This window comes from Oryx dammah, unplaced genomic scaffold (assembly GCF_014754425.2).
Source record: "Oryx dammah isolate SB20612 unplaced genomic scaffold, SCBI_Odam_1.1 HiC_scaffold_21, whole genome shotgun sequence".
Lineage (NCBI taxonomy): Eukaryota > Metazoa > Chordata > Mammalia > Artiodactyla > Bovidae > Oryx > Oryx dammah.
In genome coordinates this window covers 11155954-11177745 of record NW_024070205.1, presented here as the reverse complement: position 1 = coordinate 11177745, position 21792 = coordinate 11155954, and the positions used below count along the sequence as shown (strand labels likewise).

At 41.7% G+C, this 21792-nt stretch overlaps 1 pseudogene; it reads left to right on the top strand.

The window, feature by feature from the left end:
- LOC120880433 overlaps nucleotides 1-21792 on the top strand; it is a 92715-nt pseudogene that overhangs the window by 69196 nt on the left and 1727 nt on the right.

The following is a 21792-nucleotide window of genomic DNA, read 5'->3' as shown; positions in this document are numbered from 1 at the left end:
AGGGAATGACCACAGGGTGGATCCATTGGCCCAGCAGACCTACTGTGAGCCAAGCCTGACTGGAGCTCCATTTATTACCTGGCCTCCATATGCTCCCATTCTAACAGGGGCCACGATGACCTGAACATATCAATATCACCACTTTGGGCCCCCAAGTATTAATATCACCACAGACTTTCTGTCCAGCAGTCCTTAAATATCTAGGTATTCCCCTTTCTCTAGTGTGTGGTTTCTTGAATCATGATGGTAGTTACCTTTAGGGAAGGGCTGGGGAATAATCATTGTCAACCTTTGCCATGGTGTTTTTGGGTCCTTCTCATAGGTCCTGGCCTCTCCTTCAGGCAATGGGCTCAGATCTAGAAACTGGGCAACGAGTCATACTTCTATTGAGGCAACTGTGCTCAATCTCTTGATTGTTCATCCTTGATTCCCTTGTCTATAGACTTAGCAACGCCCTGCTGGCTGCTTGCACAGTGTGGGAAGCCTGGGAACTCCGTGCTCTACTAGTCAGCTCACAGCTCTCTGTCCTGGTTGCCTTGCTGACCTGCACACTCATTATTATCAGACCCTCCTCTCTTCTAATCATTACATATGACCGGCTGACTTTGTTTCGCTAGCCAAGCTAGCATGCCCATTGCTAACAGGGAGTGCAGTTTAAAGCAGCGATTCCCATCATGTCCTCTGGTCAGCAGAGGACAGCTGGTACTGATTTCTCAGTGATGGGGGTGCCCCTTGCATTAATGTATTCCTCATGGTTCTGGTGGCTCTCAGGTGGGGCAGGCCCTTCTAAGTTGTCCTGAGTTGGATCAAGAGGGGCCAGACACTTAAGTTCCTATCACAGTCACTGTATGCAGACTGCCCCTGGGAAGGAAGGGGCCCAGCCCTGAGAAAGACAGCTCTGTTCCACTTTGGGCAGTTCTAGAAAGAACAGACAATTGGGGGCAGTCAACTGCTCGCACTCCAAGCAGCTTGGGAACAAGCCCTTCGTTGCTGAAGAGGGGTCTGGGAGGTACATCCCAGCCTTCACCATACCTAGGAGGGTTACTTGAACATTCCCAGCTCTCTGAACCTTTTGTCCCTTCGTCCACCATCTGCCACCAATGTCTGGGATTTCTACTTCACAAATTTGCAGGAAAATTTAGATTAAAATGTTTCTAAAAACATTCATATATTTGCAAATTGGCAAGAGAAGGCAATGGCACCCCACCAGTACTCTTGCCTGGAAAATCCCATGGATGGAGGAGCATGGTAGGCTGCAGTCCATGGGGTCGCTAAGAATCAGACATGACTGAGGGACTTTACTTTCACTTTTCACTTTCATGCATTAGAAAAGGAAATGGCAACCCACCCCAGTGTTCTTGCCTAGAGAATCCCAGGGACAGAGGAGCCTGGTGGGCTGCCGTCTATGGGATCGCATGGAGTTGGACGTGACTGAAGGACTTAGCAGCAGCAGCAGCAAAGATTAATTAGCCAAGAAATTGCTTGATTCCTCCACTTTAACTCTTAGATTATATGATGTCTAGCACATAAAGCATTCATGAACTAGAGCTTAGATATGTATGTTTTAGAGATCATAGGCTTGAATCAACAAACCAAAGAACTTCACAACAAATTGAGGCAGATTCTCACTTGAAAAGTGCTCAGGGCCCCGTGTAACTCTGGTCCTATAGGCTAGTATGGATTCCTTCTGCCTGCTCTCTGAAAGCAAGAAGCAAAAGGAGGACCTGGGCTGCCCTGGGGCTCCAAACAAGGGTGGAAAGGTGAATCTAGGTGTCCAGGAATAGGGGCCCAGAGTTAACAAGGTGAGAATATGCTTCCGACCTGTTGAAGCCTCAGTATCGGGATGCAGTCACTTCGCTCAGACCAGGGGATGGTGTCAGAGTATAGGTGACAGGAGGTGCCCATGGACACATGGCTGGTGACATTGCAGAGAGGCTCGAGAGGTCTGGGCAAGAATGGAAGGACCGTGGGTTCAAACGCTGAAAACCCAGGTCTGCTCTCAGTCCACAGGCAGCGTGACCTCTGGAAATGCTAAGCATTTTCATGAGGCTGGTGTCTAAGTTGAGACTGGACTTTCAGCAGATGTTTATTTCACAGTGTGTCTTCTGGGTGAATTTTCTAAGGATTTTCAGTTTCTCCCCCAGCAAGTGTAAATTCCTCTGCTTGCCAAGTTTTGCTCCCTTCTAGACAATCCCTCACCCCTCAACCTCAAATTATTTTCACTGCTCAACACCCTATTCTCTCATTGGTTGACTTCCTGCTAACACAACTCCCTCTTGTTACTTCAAGGCCTTTGCTTACTCTTTTTCTATTCTTTCCTTTACTCTATCCAGTTTCCACCCTTCCTTTAAGCTCCATATAAAAATTTACCTTCTGTGTGAAAATTGTTTGACTTTCCCCAGAGATTCATCTTTCTCTTGTCTGCAATCCTATGGTAGCTAGAGGCACATCAATGGAAGCTGACAATAAAGTACCTATTGTTTAATAATGCTTGCAGAGTGTTTCATGTATATTAACTCTTCTTACCCTAAACATAAGGGCTTCTTACGGGAAAAGTCCAAATCTTCCTACATTTTTGGTAGGCCCACACAGTTCTTGGTGAACGCTGGCTGATGCAACTGTTCTTTCCTTATCCTTCAGCCAGAATCATCGAAGCTAGTAGCCCGGCCCCATACATACCCCGAGGGCTGAGGGTATAGCAAAGTCCACACTTATCTCTCCTTCTGCCCAATCCAGAAAAGTTATATGCATCAAAAACCATGTCAACCTTTAGGCAAGATCCTGAGTTGTCATTTGTCCCATCAGATGGTTTCAATTTGGAAATTTTTACTTTCTGCTTTGCACAGTGGTCTGACTTGCTACCAATGTACTTCACTTATGAAGACTGTCAGCTCCTGCTTTGTTCTCAGCCTCTTCATCTCATATCAAGTGTTCTTAAGCCCACTAATTGATCGCACTGTAATGGAGACTTTGATCGTGATGTTATGGAGAGTCCAAGAGAGCCAGGCTACCGAAGAGTCAGGTCACTACTCAGAGGGGAAACTGAGGTATGAACCCAGTAACACAGGCAAGACCAGTATTGTAGGAAGTGCCTAGTGAGCACTTTGATTCTTGGGATGCTTGCCAAGACTTCAGATACCCAACTCCTGAAAGTTGTTATCTTTCTGGAAAGATAAAGCCTGGAAAGGCTGAGATGCTGAAACACTGAAACTTTCTTCTCTAGTGAGGCAGTCAGGATATCTTGGGGAAAGTAACAACCTCACACTGTCAATAGCTTAAAATAGCACAGGTTGATTTCTTGCTTACCTGCCAGCTAGAGATGGAGGTGTAGGGTGAGGAGTAGGTCTGCTCCACAGAGACTTCAGTCAGGATCACAGGCTGACAAGATGCTACTGATTCTGGTGCTGCTGTCTCACCAGGAGGTTCCGGTTTGCCTCTGTGTTTGCTGTCTTGAGTACAAGCAGTTCAATATTTTGGACTCTTGTGCTCATATTTCATTGGTCCAAATTACTCATGTGGACACACCTAACTTCAAAGAGTAGGGCTATGTCATCTTCTTTATACCTGGAAGGAGAGGAGAATGAGATGTTGGGACACTAGCAAAGCCTATCAAACACAGTCAGAATTGACTCAAACTGGGTTTTCGATGGCTACACAGGCAGACCTCATTTTATTGTGCTTTATATTATTGCACTTTGCAGACTGTGTTTTTTGCAAATGGAAATTTATGTAAGATTTGGTAGTTGCAGGTGGTAAAAAAACCGCCTGCCAATGCAGGAGATGCAAGAGAGTTGGGTTCAATCCCTGGAGTAAGAAATGGCAACCCACTCCAGTAATCTTGCCTGGAAAATCCCATGGTTGGAGGAGCATGGTAGGCTGCAGTCCATGGGGTTGCAGAGAGTCAGATACAACTGAGCATGCACACACACGTACACAAAGTTGTGGCAACCCTGCATCGAGCAAGTCTATTGGCACCATTTTTCCAATAGCATTTGCTCACTTCTTATTTCTGTGTAACATTTATGCAATTATCCCAATATTTCAAACTTTTTCATATTATGAGATTTGTTATGGTGACTGTGATCCATGATGTTACTACAGTAATTGTTTGGGACACCATTAATCACTCCCATATGAGACAACTAACTTAACTGCTAATTGTTCTATATGTTCTGACTGGTCCACCAACCAGCCATCCCCTCATCTCTCTCCCTCTCCTCAGGCCTTTCTATTCCCTAAGACACAGCAGTATTGAAATGAAGCCAGTTAACAGCCCTACAATGGCCTCTAAGTGTTCAAACAAAAGGAAGAGTCATATGTCTCTTATCTTATATAAAAATCTAGAAATAAGATTAAACTTAGTGAGGAAGGCATGTCCAAAGCCAGGATAAGCTGAAAGCAAGTCCTGTTTTGCAAATCAGCCAAGTTGGGCATGCAAAGGAAAAGTTCTTAGTTCAGTTCAGTTCAGTTCAGTCGCTCAGTCGTGTCCGACTCTTTGCAACCCCATGAATCCCAGCACGCCAGGCCTCCCTGTCCATCACCAACTCCCAGAGTTCACTCAGACTCATGTCCATTGAGTCCGTGATGCCATCCAGCCATCTCATCCTCTGTCGTCCCCTTCTCCTCCTGCCCACAGTCCCTCCCAGCATCAGAGTCTTTTCCAATGAGTCAACTCTTCACATCAGGTGGCCAAAGTACTGGAGCTTCAGCTTTAGCATCATTCCTTCCAAAGAAATCCCAGGGCTGATCTCCTTCAGAATGGACTGGTTGGATCTCCTTGCAGTCCAAGGGACTCTCAAGAGTCTTCTCAACACCACAGTTCAAAAGCATCAATTCTTTGGTGCTCAGCCTTCTTCACAGTCCAACTCTCACATCCATACATGACCACAGGAAAAACCATAGCCTTGACTAGACAGAACTTAGTCGGCAAAGTAATGTCTCTGCTTTTGAATATACTATCTAGGTTGGTCATAACTTTCCTTCCAAGGAGTAAGCGTCTTTTAATTTCATGGCTGCAGTCACCATCTGCAGTGATTTTGGAGCCCCCCAAAATAAAGTCTGACACTGTTTCTACTGTTTTCCCATCTATTTCCCATGAAGTGATGGGACCGGATGCCATGATTTTCGTTTTCTGAATGTTGAGCTTTAAGCCAACGTTTTCACTCTCCTCTTTCACTTTCATCAAGAGGCTTTTCAGTTTCTCTTCACTTTCTGCCATAAGGGTGGTATCATCTGCATATCTGAGGTTATTGATATTTCTCCCAGCAATCTTGATTCCAGCTTGTGTTTCTTCCAGCCCAGCATTTCTCATGATCTACTCTGCATAGAAGTTAAATAAGCAGGGTGACAATATACAGCCTTGAAGCACTCCTTTTCCTATTTGGGACCAGTCTGTTGTTCCATGTCCAGTTCTAACTGTTGCTTCCTGACCTGCATACAGATTTCTCAAGAGGCTGGTCAGGTGGTCTGCTATTCCCATCTCTCTCAGAATTTTCCACAGTTTATTGTGATCCACACAATCAAAGGCTTTGGCATAGTCGATAAAGCAGAAATAGATGTTTTTCTGGAACTCTCTTGCTTTTTCCATGATCCAGCGGATGTTGGAAATTTGATCTCTGGTTCCTCTGCCTTTTCTAAAACCAGCTTGAACATCAGGGAGTTCACGGTTCACGTGTTGCTGAAGTCTGGCTTGGAGAATTTTGAGCATTCCTTTACTAGCATGTGAGATGAGTGCAATTGTGCAGTAGTTTGAGCATTCTTTGGCATTGCCTTTCTTTGGGATTGGAATGAAAACTGACCTTTTCCAGTCCTGTGGCCACTGCTGAGTTTTCCAAACTTGCTGGCATATTGAGTGCAATACTTTCACAGCATCATCTTTCAGGATTTGAAAGAGCTCAACTGGAATTCCATCACCTCCAGTAGCTTTGTTCGTAGTGCTACTTCAGTGAATACATCAATGATAAGAAAGCAAAAGAGCCTTATATGGAGGAAGTTTTAGTGGTCTTGATAGAAGGTCCAGTCAGCCACAACATTTGCTTATAAAGCTTAATCCAGAGCAAGGCTCTAATTCTCTTCAATTCTACAAAGTTGAGAGAAGTGAGGGAGCTGCAGAAGGAAAGTTTGAAGTTAGGAGAAGTTGGTTCTTGAGGTTTCAGGAAAGCTGCTATTTTCAGAAAGTGCTAAGTGAAGCAGCAAGTGCTGATATAGAAGGCTCAGTGAGTTATCCAGAAGAGCTAACAAGGATCATCAAGCAAGGGGGCTACCAATTTTTCTATGTCTTCTTTTGGAAGAAGACTCCACCTAGGACTTCTGTAGTTATAGAGGAGAAGTCAATGCTTGGCTTCAAAAAGCCCAGCTGATACTCTGGTCTGGGGCTATTGTAGCTGGTGACCTGAAGTTGAAGTCATTGTTCATTTCCCATTCTGAAATTCTGGGGCCCTTAAGAATCATGCTGATCTACTCTGCCTGTGCTCTGTGAGGGGAACAACAGAGTCTAGATGACAGCACATCTGCTGACAGCATGGTTTAATGGAAAGTTTAAGCCCACTCTTGAGACCCACTGCTCAGAAAAAAAGATGGATGTCTGATGGAGACATACTCTGCAAGATGCTATAGAAAAATCCAAACACATTTTTTGGCCAACCACCCCAAACTTCATCAACCACCATCCTGATCAGTCAGCAGCCGTCAACATGGAGGCAAGACCCTCCATCAGCAAAAAGATTGATTTGCTACAGGCTCAGATGATAGTTAGCAATTAGGTATTTTTAATTAAGGTATGTACATTGCTTTTTAGACATAATGTTATTGCGTGCTGCATAGACCACAGTATATGTAAGTATAACTTTTGTATGCACTGGGAAATTTAAAAATTGGTGTGTTATTTTATTGCAATATTTGCTTTATTGTGGTGGTCTGGAACTGAGCTCACAATATCTTTGAGATATACTTTATGTCATTGCATGAGCTTGGTAGGAAATGAGTTGTTGTCTGGTACTAGGAAGAATAGAGTAGAAGGAAGAGCTAGCAGTCAAATCCATAGTAAGTCTTCTATAAAGTAAAATATGTTCTGAAATATAAACACAGCTTAGAGTCTAGAGCTACAATTCATCTTTGAGTGGGTCAACACTAGCTTCTGGACATATGTCTTCTAATTCATTAAGTGGTGCCACCCTTGTATATGAGAACAATATAAGGCTAAACCAGCTACCATCAGAATTGGCTCTTTTTTTTTTCCCCAGTAAAAACATCTGTTTCCACAATGAATTATCATGCCTTTTCTCCTTGTTCTCATTATGAAAATCACACCGTGTATAAGCTGGTTGTCTCTGCCTGGAGTTGGGGCCCATGACTATTAGCCCTATAACTGGTCAGGGACCTTGAGCCATCTTCTTTGATTTTATTATCATCATGCCTTGACTGACCTACTCAGTCACTGCATTCCAAGAGATTATAGGAGTAACTTTAGTTTTCAAAAAATGAAATACAACTAATTAGATAGAACTCAACTTATACTCTAAAAAAATTCCTAAATAATTATATGTGCACATAAACTCATATACAGAGACACAAATCTTACAAATTCACTACCTTTCAGAACAAGGAAGTTGTAATTAACAGTTTAAGAACCACTTTGAAGAACCTCTGTGATGCCATAGAGTAACAAGATTCATTTCAATTGAAAAGTCAACTATGGAAATATCTCTGGCATAGATCCCTCAGTGGACACTCAAAAGAAGTGTTCTGTTTATAGGCAGGGCTTCGAGTGTGAAGACTAACAGTGGGGAAGGGTTTCAAGGTGAGGAATAAGAATGGGGGATGACAACTGCAGGTGATTTAAGTTGGCTTAGACTTGAGAGTCTTTTAAGAAGGTACACCCTGTATACTCCAGCACATCTGTCGTAAGGTGATGGTCCTAAAACTTTTGTCACCTCTCAGACTGGAAACCACATTGACAGCAATTCTTGTCAGACTGAGCCCTGCAAGAAGCTTAGAAATTGCTTATGGATGTTCATGCTGTGGTTATTTGCCTGGAGAAGCACTCCCTTCTTAACAACCAACCGTCGTACTCTTTTCTTGGCTCCAGGTGAAGAGGTGACTTCCCCCTTTGATTCAGTGTTCATAATTGGGCTGTCTGTTAGCAGAGGTGATGAGAAAACAATGCTAATGAGGTCAAGGGTTCAATGCCCACGTGGGTCAGTTAGCTTTCTTTTGTTCTCTGGCCAAAAGTCTACGTCCTTTCACTGTGTCCAGCTACTGTGATGACAACAGAGATTGGGAGAGAGTAAGAGAATGTGGATGAGCCTCTAATTCTACTCTTCCTATGGTGGAAAACAACTCCAAATCATGTCCTTTTGCAGCAAAGTAATCTTCAAGGTTGAAGGACTGCTCCTTAAGAAGCAGGAAGGAAAATGAAAGATATAGTTTCACAGTGGTGGTAAAGAGGTTGAAACTACAGGATCAGAGCTCACAGCTGCAGCATTGCTTGGTCATTTATACTAATAAGAAGATAGCAGTTGTAAAGATGATTATTCACAGCCAATTTTCAATTTCTTATTAGCCAAAGTTTCAACATTTCTAGACATCTGTGTGGGAATTCCCTGGTGGCTCAATGGTAAAGAATTTTCCTGCCAAATGCAAGGAGACATGGCTTTGATCCCTGGGTCCGGAAGATCCCCCGGAGAAGGAAATGGTAATCCACTTCGGTATTCTTGCCTGGGAAATCCCATGGACAGAGGAGCTTGGCGGGCTGCAGTCCATGGGGTCATGAAAGAGTCAGATATGACTTAGCAACTAAACAGCATCCGTGTAAGGAGTAAAGTGAGTTGGTTTGAGTTTCATATCTTTTTTTTTTTCCTCAGCCACTATCCATTGAAGATTCTAATGCACAATGAAACACCCTTAGATAGAAAGAGAAGAGAAGAGAGAAGGCCAAAGTAATCCCACAAACAGGGCTCAGCCCTGGAGTGTCTCAGATCGGCTTCTTAATCGCGATTCATAATTCCTCATGTTATGTCCTGTTTTCTCAGGATTACTATATCTTCTGTAAAGTTATGTAGCAGTATAAATCAAAGTAGGCACTAACCAACCATGATGGAAAAACTATCGGCTTCTACATTGGCCTTATGACTGCTTAGCTTTGTGTATAGGTTTATGTCTATGTGTGTGTGTGTCTGTGACTGCACTTGCACTCACATACATGGGGAAGCTTCTTAACTGCTTTGAACCTCAGATTCCTTGCTTGTAAAATAGGGATATTAAAGTTTATCTCATAGATCTGTTGGAAGATTAGATGACCAAAGAAGGAATCTTGGCAAGTCTAGTGTGGCACCTGGAATGTTATATTTTCCCTAATGATTAGAGTTCCATTTATCAACATTGCATATATTTATTCTAGTTGGTTGTGTACATTAGTTCATTCCTTTTCATGGCTGAGCACTATTCCATTGTGTGAAAGTAAGACAGTCTGCCAGTTCATTTGCTGAAGGATATTTGTATTGTTTCTAATTTTCAAAGATTATGAATAACTGTGCTCCAAATATTCACCTAGGTTTTCATTTCTCTAGGAGTGGGTTTGCTGGATCATATGGTAAGCATATGTTTAACTTTATAAGAAACTACCAAAATTTTCCAGAGTGGATGTACGTTCTTGTACTCCCATCAGCAATGTATAAGGAGTTCCAGTTGCTCCACACCCTTGATAGCACTTGGTATTGTCATGATTTTTTAATTGTTATTTTAGCCATTCTAATAGGAACATAATGATATTTCTTTGTGGTTTTAATGCTCATTTCCCTAATGGCTAATGATGGTAAGCATTTTTTCATATGCTTATTTAGCATTACATTTTTTCTTTGGAGAAGTATCTGTTAGATCTTTTGCTCAGCTACTTAATCAGGTGATTTATTTTCTTACCATTGAGTTTTGAGAGTTCTTTATATATATGGATATAAGTCCTGTGTTATATATGTGATTTGCAAATATTTTTTCCTACTCTGTAGCTCGTCTTTCTGGAGAAGGCAATGGCACCCCACTCCAGTACTCTTGCCTGGAAAATCCCATGGACGGAGGAGCCTGGTAGGCTGCATTCCATGGAGTTGCAAAGAGTCGGACACGACTGAGCGACTTCTTTCACTTTTCACTTTCCTGCACTGGAGAAGGAAATGGCAACCCATTCCAGTGTTCTTGCCTGGAGAATCCCAGGGATGGGGGATCCTGGTGGGCTGCCATCTCTGGGGTCGCACAGGGTCGGACACGACTGAAACGACTTAGCAGCAGCAGCAGCAGCTTGTCTTTCTCTTAATAACAGGGTTTTAACAGGGACTGATGAGTCTATACACTAAGTTCTTTAAAAACTAAATAGACTTGGCTCTTCCTATCAGCTGGGAGAAGGCAATATGAAAAAAAGTTTGATTTGAGATGCAGACAAACCTGGGTTTGAATCCTGTTAGTTTCCTCATCTGTAAAGGGTAGACCATAGTACTTAGCACATAGGGTTGCTGTGAGAATTAAATGAGATAATATGTATCAAGGGCTTAGCCTAGTGCCAGGATATTGTTAAGTGTTCAGTAAGTCTAAAGATCATATTCTTATTACAAAACCCTCACCTCCAAACCTTTGCATAATCTGCTCCCTCTGCTTGGACTGTCCTTACCCCTTGCTCCCTTGTTTTCCTTCTGCTTAAATTGACTCCTATTCAGGGGATTTTGCTGGACATCACCAGTTTGGACCTGATACCCCTTTTTGCTCCTATGGTACCCTTTAATCACCTTCCCTCACTCTGTATTTTAAGCATAATAAGCTGTGAGTAACTCAAGGGCAGGGCCAATGTCTTTATCATCTAAAATTATTCCAGGTCGCGTTTGATGAATGAATGAATAAATAAATGAATGAGTTCATCTCATGCTTTGTCTGGGAGTTCCAATTAAACATCCCTCAGAGTATTGCCAAATTCAGTCCCTTTAAGACAGCCTTAAACATCCCAAATGGATGTCTATGACTTAACACCAGGACCAGGCTTACAATCAGCCAAACAGACACTGCGTCTTTGACAAGTTGGATGCCTACTGGAGGAACTTGAATGCTTTGCATCTATTTACTTTTACCACATGCCATAAAAATTAAAAATACATTGTGCCACAAGTGCAGCGTGTAGTGTCTCACTTTAATTACATTCAAGTGTGTTGCTAAATAGTCTTGAGAAAACCTTAATGACCAGCTGTTCTACCCTTTTCCCATATGTCAGAAATGGTTTCTGAAATCACATTCTGGGACAGTAAGGTTGTATAATTAGACAGTGTATAGTTAACACTTCTAGATTTTCCGCTTAAACTGTGGACCCTTTACACTAACATATTGTGCGATTCTGCCGGTTTGGCGCAATACAATTAAATCACATGCCAAACAGCAACAGAGATATGCAAACTCTATCAGACTTGTTATCACTGCATCATTATTTCCTCATATCTTTTTCATCGTCGGGATGGCATGCTTTTGTGTGTGTGTGTGTGCTATGCAATATTCAGCATGTTTGGCTGACAAATAAACTTAGTAAAGGGGGCTGTAAATTTTTAATATTCCCTTCATAATGCCATTTATCTCACTAGAATTAGATGTGAGAGTAGCTTTTGCATCCTTTCGAACAAAGAGCTATCACTCAGATACAGAGCAACCATTTAAAGAAACAAAACTAAAATTCCAAGGTGGTAATAGCATTTTACTCTGCTTTTGGTAGGGAAGTGGGGATTTTCACCTACCCCCAAACTGGGTTTAGGAGCTAAAAAAAGTTGAATTTAGACAGTAGGTTGTTGTGAAAATAAGCCATTAGTTACTTTCAGTTACTTGACTCTCAGTTTAATGAGTTGTTTTAGAATCATAATAGCTCATTTGATTAAATTTGTTTAATTGTTTGATTTTTGAGTATAGACATGAGGCTGAAATAGAAATATAAAATGAGGAAATGGGAAATTCTATCAACTATTAATATTCTTTGGCTCTCCCTTTCCTTCTCCCTCAAAAGAAAATCTCCTTGACATTGTCCCAAATCTCAAGAAAAAAACAGAACTCTGATTTCTGATTGAGAGTTGCCCAGATAAATATAGTAAGACCAAGTCACAGCTGAAGCTTTCCCGAGTCCTAAAGCAGCAAATTCATTTTTGAAAAAGGCTGAGAGAGCTTCACCATTCTAAGAAAGATTTACACCATTTTTTTTCTTCTAAGCTTGAATTTCCAATGACTTATTTAGATGTAAGCACTGACAGCTGTAATCATGCTTTAAATCTTGCTTTGTATCCTTAGTTATAATGTTGTTCAATTAATATTCAGAATAATGGAAGTGATGTGCCGTTTTGAAAAAGACTTGAATACAGTCCAATGCTTTGGGAAACTGACTCTCGAGAGGATTAATCAGCATTTAAAACTTGCATTAATAAAAATCTGATCTTCCGCCATGCGGCATGCATAATACTTTTCATTTTTAAACATTTTAGTTTAATAATGTGGCATCCTTTGTCCTGATTTTAAAAATGATTTTAAAATTGAGCTCCTTCAGATCAATTTTGTCTCGACCCTTGTACATAACTGGATACTTGCAATTTAAAAATACAAGGATGCTCTTTTGCGTGGTGTGCTAAACTGTGTTTCCATTATTAAAGATAAGGGCAATAGTGGACTATGAGTTAGTACTTAACATTTCAGATTTTTCCCCTCCATTTATATGGAAAGAGTTTTCAATCTTTCTTCAGAGTTAAATTATCCAAACCCAGTCCTTGAGAGAAAAAGAGCTAAAAACTACATTTTAATAACAAAAAATGATCAGTGGGAATAGGATCTCTTGCTGTAAATGGTATATATCAAACAATCGATGATTAGCGGTCTCTTTATGTTTTTAAATCAGCATAAGTAACCCTGAGTTATTTACATGTAAACAAAGATTCAGGTTCTAAAGCTAAAATAAAATGACACGATGGAAAATGAACTGGGAGATGGTGGATGCAGGGCTGTTTGGCTTATAGCTAAATGGGAATGAAATCAATTTTAGTAACAGGGAAGAAAGATGATTTTGAGAGCAGAATAGAAAAAAATTGTTGTTTTATCCTAGTAAAGTGATCGGATGCTTTATGACCAGAAGTGAAGTCAAGTTAGCACGTGCTCTGTGGGTTTTCTCTCTCCTTAGACCGGAGGCTTGCTTACCGGCCCAGGACCCACTGCTTTTCCTCTGCTGAGACCACGTTCCACACTACTGACCATGGTGTTAAATGTGACCTGGAAGGATCATTTCTTCCCTTTGCAGGACTTTAGGAAAATATGTTGGTTTCCATGATAAAGCAGTGGGCACCTCCGTGCAAATTCTTATTGCTGCTGGGCCATATTAGGATTTTGTAGCAGGTGCAGCAAATGGTCAATGAATGCTCATTGGAAGACTCTCTTTAAAAGCCCCAGTTAAGTGCCTGCCTGCCTGCCGTGGTTGCACGGGTTTCTGCTCAGAACTTTGCTCACCTGGTCCTCCTTCCCAGCAGAGGTTTCTCTGCCTTGGCAGCTTCTTTGAGTCCCATGACTGCTCTGAGATGAGAGTGAGGGGGTGTACAGAGAGCGATGGAGACCCTCAGAAAAGTGGGGGGCAGCTGCCCTGCTGAAGGAGCTGAAGTTTCCACGTGTGGGGGGAAATGGGTGTCAGGGCCATCGGCTTCTGAGTCCAGGGGCTGAACACAGGCAGGGCAGATAGTCGAGAGAACAAGAGCATTTCTTTAAGACTCCACTGAAGACTTGGAGAAGGCAATGGCACCCCACTCCAGTACTCTTGCCTGGAAAATCTCATGGATGGAGGAGCCTGGTGGGCTTCCGTCTATGGGGTCGCACAGAGTTGGACACGACTGAAGCAATTTAACAGCAGCAGCAGCCACTGAAGACTTCCTGGTGGTTCAGTGGATAAGACTCTGCACTTCCCCTGCCGGGGTCCTGGGTTCAATTCCTGCTCAGGGAACTAAGATCCCACATGCTGTGTGGTACAGCAAAGGAAAAAAAAAAAGATACCAGTGAAGTGCTTGCATCATACCAACAGCAAAGGGCATGTTATATTAATGAGGGTATTAAAAACATAAAGCTTGAAAAACACTGAAGCCTGTGCCTGACAGAAGCGTTGGTAGCAAAAGCATTTTTATCTGCAAACTGACTACATTTGTAGAAGTGGTTGGATCTGGGTTTGAATGGAGAGAAAACAGGGACCACAGCCTCTGTCCTTCTCATAGGAAAGAGTCTTGTGTTTGAAGTCTCTTTCTCGGCGTACTGAAAAGGTTTTTGCAAGTTGGTTTACTTGTTTTCCTTGCTTTGTAACATTTTTCTCCACCTGTGGCTACTGGGGAGGTAGGCAACAGAGCTGGGCCTTGGGCCCAAGTGGGTACCCTGCCCTCTACATTCGGGGGCCTGCTCCCCGAATGCAATTCCCCAGCCTCCTGACATTTGGGAAATTTGTTTAACCTCCTGGGGAGAGATTCCACCACCCCTGTTTTGGGAGCAAATTACGAACATTTTGACAGCCTCAAGGCCTACTCTGTTTAGCCCAGTATAACCTTTCTAAAACTCAAATAAGATTAGGTCAGTGCCTTGCTTTAAAACGTAAACAAACGATTTCCCCATGCCTATTAAAAGAAATCCCAAGCCTTTTACATTACCAACTCTGCCTTCACTCTCTGACCCCAGACCAGCCCCCGGGCTGTATCTTCTTTTCTTCCACTGTTTTCAGACACCTTGGTCTCAAGTCAGAGTAGCCTAGACATCACTCCTTGAACAGAAGTGCTTTTCCTCTCCCTGTGTCCTTGCTCCAAGAACATCCCCTCCTTTGCCCTTTGCCTGCATGGAGAGCTCCTACTCATCCTCCAGTGCCCAGCGCAAATGCCCCTTCCTCTCTGTGGCTTCTCCTGAACTCCCTGGTGCTTTCTCCTCCATCCTCCACCCTCTCCCCCTCAAGAAGAGTGGGGATCATCACTCCTCTAGCTGTGGCTCCTCTGCTATAACAACTATCAGTCCATCTACAGGTGTTTTTTGTTATTTCTCCCACAGAATTGTGTGTTATGCAAGAGTTAGAATATTAACTCCAAAGTCGTTGGGACTTCCCGAGTGGCTTAGTGGTGAAGAATCTGCCTGCCAGTGCAGAGACGCAGGAGATGCAGGTTTGACCCCTGGGCCAGGAATATTCCTGGAGGAGGGCATGGCAACACGATACAGAGATTAAACAAAACAATGAAAGTGAAAGTCGCTCAGTCGTCTCAGACCCTTTGCTACCTTGTGGACTGTAGCTCACCAAGCTCCTCTGTCCATGAAATTCTTCAGACAAGAATACTAAAGTGGGTTGCCATTCCCTTCTCCAGGGGATCTTCCAGACCCAGGGATCGAACTTGGGTGTCCTGCATTGCAGGCAGATTCTTTCCCATCTGAGTCAACAGATAAATCCCATGGGTAGAGGAGCCAGGCAGGCTATAGTCGATGAGGTGCAAAAGAGTCAGACATGATATTAGCGACTAAACGACAATACTTTTGTTAAGTGAATAAGTGAATGGGCAAGTTGAAGAGTCTTAGATTGCAGATGTAACTAGAGTCCTCTGAAAATCACAGTACATGACAGGTGCCTTTTCAGGCCCCAGACATTTGCCCTATACTTTCTAGTGAGATTTCTTTCTTCTAACTTCAAGCTTACCTATAAAAATATAAATGCTATTGATTCTCTGTGGATCTGAAAATTTTTTTAAATTTCCAAGAGTGTCAAATGAAGCATACCTTGGTCTGCATAAACACGGTCATCATCTTGCTGCTTGGGACTTGCAGGGGAAAAAAAAAAACTCATCATGAGAAATGGTGCAGATGGTATATTTGGCATCACCAGCCCGCGTCGATCAGAGATGCATTTATTTACATGACTTTGTTTGCATTGTGACCATTTATCTGGGTCCTTGCTCACATTTAACCTTTCGGAGGATCGGCAGGGACTGAGCCGTTTTGCCCTTGGGATCAGATGAAGCGAGCCCCCTGTAGGGCTGATGTTTGCCTTTCTTCCTACCTGCAAAGCATGCATTTCTTACAGCCTCAGAAAACATTTGGTTATGTTATCTCGTGGGTCCAGGAGGAGTGTGTCGTGTGCCAAATTTAAGAGCCATTGCCAAACGCCATGGTTCGCATTATGTAGACAGCATGCCAGTAGAACTGGCGCTTCTCGTTGTAGATTGGAGCTCTTGCCTCAGAGGCAAAGGATCCCCTTTAGTCGTTTCCAACTGGGATCATGCCCTTTGCCTTCACTTTTGAGATATCTTTGTGTGAGTGTGCAAACCATGGCCTACAGGCACAGCTGATAGACCACTGTGACTGATCTCTTCCAGGCTGGGATGGTGAGCCCCCTAAAGGGCACCAAAATGGCCTCAGCCCCCAAGGGTGACTTGGAGATGCTGAGAAACAGCGTGGTGCCTTGGAAAGGGTCTTAGAAAGCTCGGTTCTGGGTCTGTAAAATGGGGACAATTTACTTACTTTTTCTGAGCTTTGGTTTCCTCATCTTTCAATAGGAATAATCAGAGTTATTGTCATGACAATTGACCTAATTCATACAAAGCATTTGGTGTAGTAACAGACACCAAGTCAGCCCTCAATAAAAGTTTTTATTATTAATATTATCATGATTATTGATATGTCTTGCTTGGTGGCTGTGAAGATTAAATAACTGATTTTGAAGTGCTCTGTGAATTTGCAGAGCTCAGCAGATGTGAGGAATGCTTGCTTCAGCAGGGGGGAAGGGTAATTGCTTATAAAGGCTCTGTCAAAACATGTTTCAACATGATTCTCTGGCCAAGAGTCCCCAGTATTTTTTAAATAAGAAGCTACTGAGTCAGACAGAGAAAGACAAACACTGTATGACAATCATTTATATGTGGAATCTAAAAAACAAACTAAGTGAATAAAACAGAAAGAAGTAGACTCACAGCTAATAGAGAACAAACTAGTGGTTACCAGAAGGGAGAAGGAAGAAGGAGGGGTAACATAAGGGGAGGGATAAAAGGGTTGTTATGGGATTATATGAAATCTTTTTTTTTTTTCATTTAAAAACACTTTTTTATTATATGTTTCAGGTTTTCAGCATTAAAATTTAACATCTATAAGTACTACAAAGTGATTATTACCTTAAGTCCAGTTACCAAACCATTTCAACCTTCATGTGAAAGAAAAAGAACTCTCCTAAAGTGCTTTGAAGCACAAGAAAAGTTATTTTCAACCTCCTGAGTAGCAGAAGGAGTAGTGGTCGATGATACAACTTGCTAATTCTTTTTCATAATTAATTTCTGCCAATGGGTAATGAAGTTAAAAATGGATATTTGTTGTGAGTTTCTGTCTGTTTTCACTTCATAGTATTGGGGAAGGGTCCTAGAGACAGAATCGTGTCTCCCCACAGTCTTATGTTGAAACCCTAATCCCCCAATGTGACTATATTTGGAATAAGAAAGCAATTAAAATGAAGTAAAATCATAAGGGTGGATGGAGCCCTGATCCATCCAAGGGGATCAGCGTCCTAATAAGACCACACGAGAGAGCCCATGCCCTTTCTTTCTTCTCCGTGTGAGAACATGGTATGAGGGCAGACATCTACTAGCCTGGAGAGAGCTCAGCAGAAACCAGCACCTTGACCTTGGACTGCCCAGCCTCCAACCTCTGAGAACATAAACTCCTGTTTTTAAGCCACACAGGGCATGATATTTTGTTATGGCAGCCCCCACAGACTACGATACGGGCAGGGGTGCTGAGGATAAGGCACCTTGAACATCTACCCGCTCAGTCTCCTGTAAAACGTGCTCAGATAAGTCTGTCAAGTCAGAGACTGTTTGTAAAACGTTGTCTCTCTGTATGGTACTGAGAAGTTATGCCCCAATGATGCATCTGAGTCCCTGGGTTTGTATTTGGGGAACCAACATTCATCTTGAAAAGTCTGTAACATTTTTGAGGATGAAAAGTTTGGTATGAAAAGTAGCACTTTGAAAGCAGAGGGTGAATAAAAATGAGAGGAAGAAAGCAAAGAATGAGGGGGAAAACAAGCTTATATTGGCCTATACAGAAGAGAACACTCAGACCAACTGCAGTACTGAATGTTTCCTTTAAAAAAAAAAAGTCTCCTAAAACTAACTCTAAATGGAGTCATAGAAACCCAAATACTAGAATCAGGGGAATTTTCCAGTGAGGGAGAACATTTTGGTATGTTAGTAGTTTAGTTTTCTTGTAAGGAAATAAAAAGGAAATTAATTCAGTGATTTGTTCAGAATAGTTACAAAAATGCACAGTCTCAGAGATCAGTGGGGAATACAGTTGCTGCTGGAGGCAGCAATTGTCTGGTCTCCTAGAGGAGATAAGTTATTTCATTTGTGTTGAGGTGGAGGAGAGGAAGAGGCAGTTTTCTGGTTTCTTTTCCCTTGTCCTGGAAAAGGTGCAGACTTTCATGGAATATATCTCATGCTTTCTTGCCTTATTCTTTCTCTTTTCTTTTATCCTGGTTTGTATTTGCTTGAATTTTACCACTTTTATCATGGTATAACTGACATATTGTATAAGTTTAAGGTGTACATGTGATGGTTTGATATCTGTGTATATTTCAGAATGATTATAATAATAAAGTTGGTTAATACATCCATCGCCTCACAGTTACCTTTTATGCACGTGTGTATGTGTGTGTGTAGAACTTTAAAGATTTATTCTTTGCAACTTTCATGTATATAACAATAGTATATATAACTTTCATGTATATAACAATACTGTTAACTATTGTCACCTTCCTGTATATTAGATCCCCAGAAATAATTCATTTCAAAACTGGAAGTTTGTACCCTTTGACCACCTTCATCCATTCCAGTCCACCCCCCCCCCCAACCTCTGGGCAACCACAAAACTACTCTGTTTCCGTGAGTTTGCTTTTTAAATTTCACATATAAGTGAGACCATCTATTAATAGTATTATCTTTGTCTAACTTATTTCACTCAACATAATACCCTCAAGGTTTACATCCATGCTGTCACAAATGTCAAGATTTCCTTTCTGTTATGGCTGAATAATATTCCTGTATGTGTGTGTGTCTCTATATCTGTCTATCTATCTGTATCACATTTTTTAAATTCATTCATCCATTTACAAACAACTTGGGTTGCTTCCATACCTTGGCTTTTGTGAATAACACTGCTTTGCATATGGAATGCAGGTATCTATTCAAGATAGTGATTTCATTTCCTTTGGATATATACCTGAAATTGAAGTTGCTGGATCATATGACAGATTTATTTCTAATTTTTTGAGGAAACTTTGTACTCTTTTCCATAGTGACTGCAGTAGTTTACACTCCCAGCAACAGTGTACAAGGGTTCCCTTTCCCCCATATCCTTGCGAGCCTTATATCTTGTATTTTTGATGATAGCCATTCTAACAGGTGTGAGGTAATATCTCATTGTGGATTTTATTAGCATTTCCCTGATGATTAGTGATGTCATGTACCTTTCAATGTGCCAGTTGGCCATTTGTATGGCTTCTTTGGGAAAATCTATATTCAGGTCCTTTGCCTACATTTAATTGGGTTATTTGGGGGTTTTGCTTTGGTTTGGGGTTGGGTTTTTTTGCTGTTAAGTTTTATGAACTTCTACTATATTTTGGATATTAACCCCTTATCAGATATATAGTTTGCAAATATTTCTCCCATTCTATAGGCTACCTTTTCATCTTATTAATTCTTTTGCTGTGCAGAGGCTTTTTAGTTTGATATAGTCCTACTTCTTTATTTTTGCTTTTGTTGCTTGTACTTTAAGTATCAAAACCAAAAAAACACACAGACAAAAAACATTATTGTCAAAACCAGTGTCGAGGAGCTTACCCCCATGGTTTCATCTAGGACTTTTGTAGTTTCTGGTATTACAGTTAAGTCATAATCCATTTCAAGTTAATTTTTGTGAGTGGTGTAAGATATGGGTCCAGTTTCGTTATTGAAGAGACTGTCTTATCCTCTGAATATTCTTGGTTCCCGTAACAAATACTGTTTGACCACATATGAATGGTTTATTTTGGGGTTCTCAATTCTGTTCCATTGGTCTACTGTTTTATGCCAGTACCATACTATTTTGATGACTATAACCTTGTAAAATAGTTTGAAATCAGTAAATGTGAAGCATCCAGCTTTTGTTCTTCTTTCTCAAGGTTGCTTTGGTTATTCAGAGTCTCTCATGTGGTTCCAAATTACAAGGTTTTTTTCCCCCTATTTCTCAAAAGACAGATTTCAGGGTTTTTTATTTCTATTTTTGAAAAATTTCCTGTTTTTTTAGTTCTATTTTTAAAAGACATAAAAATCTTGGTATAGATTACATTCCATCTGTAGATTGCTTTCAGTAGTATGAGCATTTTATCAGTACTAATTCTTTCAGTCCAAGAACATGAACTATCTTTTTATTTATTTTTGTTTTCAATTTCTTACATCAATGTTTTATACTTTTCAGTGTACATATCTTTCACCTTCAGTTCAGTTCAGTTCAGTCGCTCAGTCGTGTTCGACTCTTTGCGACCCCATGAATTTCAGCACACGAGGCCTCCCTGTCCATCACCAACTCTCGGAGTTCACTCAGACTCACATCCATCGAGTCAGTGATGTCATCCAGCCATCTCATCCTCTGTCGTCCCCTTCTCCTCCTGCCCCCAATCCCTCCCAGCATCACAGTCTTTTCCAATGAGTCAACTCTTCATATGAGGTGGCCAAAGTACTGGAGCTTCAGCTTTAGCATCATTCCTTCCAAAGAACTCCCAGGGGTGATCTCCCTCAGAATGGATTGGTTGGATCTCCTTGCAGTCCAAGGGACTCTCAAGAGTCTTCTCCAACACCACAGTTCAAAAGCATCAATTCTTTGGCACTCTGCCTTCTTCACAGTCCAACTCTCACATCCATACTTGACCACAGGAAAAACCATAGCCTTGACTAGACGGAACTTAGTCAGCAAAGTAATGTCTCTGCTTTTGAATATACTATCTAGGTTGGTCATAACTTTCCTTCCAAGGAGTGTCTTTTAATTTCATGGCTGCAGTCACCCTCTCCAGTGATTTTGGAGCCCCAAAAAATAAAGTCTGACACTGTTTTCACTGTTTCCCCATCTATTTGCCGTGAAGTGATGGGACCGGATGCCATGATCTTTGTTTTCTGAATGTTGAGCTTTAAGCCAACGTTTTCACTCTCCTCTTTCACTTTCATCAAGAGGCTTTTTAGTTCCTCTTCACTTTCTGCCATAAGGATGATGTCATCTGCATATCTGAGGTTATTGATATTTCTCCCGGCAATCTTGATTCCAGCTTGTGTTTCTTCCAGTCCAGCATTTCTCATGATGTACTCTGCATAGAAGTTAAATAAGCAGGGTGACAATATACAGCCTTGAAGCACTCCTTTTCCTATTTGGGACCAGTCTGTTGTTCCATGTCCACTTCTAACTGTTGCTTCCTGACCTGCATACAGATTTCTCAAGAGGCTGGTCAGGTGGTCTGGTATTCCCATCTCTTTCAGAATTTTCCACAGTTTATTGTGATCCACACAGTCAAAGGCATTGGCATAGTCAATAAAGCAGAAATAGATGTTTTTCTGGAACTCTCTTGCTTTTTCCATGATCCAGCGGATGCTGGCAATTGGATCTCTGGTTCCTCTGGCTTTTCTAAAACCAGCTTGAACATCAGGGAGTTCACGGATCACTTATTGCTGAAACCAGGCTTGGAGAATTCTGAGCATTACTTTACTAGCGTGTGAGATGAGTGCA